Here is a 302-nt window from a genome sequence, read left to right as displayed (position 1 = left end):
TGAGGAAAGTAATGGTGATACTGGTTGTAATTGGAGCATTAGGAGCAGTTCCCAATGGCTTTGGAAAATATATTAAGAATATTGGAGCCGCTGTCAAGCTCGAAGTGATCCAAAGACAGCATTGTTGAGTACAGCTCACATGCTAAGGAGAGTATTGTCTCTCTGAGTCACAGGAGAAAGTACTACTTGAAACCTTTGGTGATTAGTTATTGCTTGCTTTGAAGTAAAGAATATCCGGTAATTAAGACCTATCCAAGAGTCTTTCATAATAATAATAATAATAATAATAATAATAATAATAA

Source organism: Octopus bimaculoides, unplaced genomic scaffold (assembly GCF_001194135.2).
Source record: "Octopus bimaculoides isolate UCB-OBI-ISO-001 unplaced genomic scaffold, ASM119413v2 Scaffold_193594, whole genome shotgun sequence".
Classification (NCBI taxonomy): Eukaryota; Metazoa; Mollusca; class Cephalopoda; order Octopoda; family Octopodidae; genus Octopus; species Octopus bimaculoides.
This window is presented reverse-complemented; position numbering follows the sequence as displayed.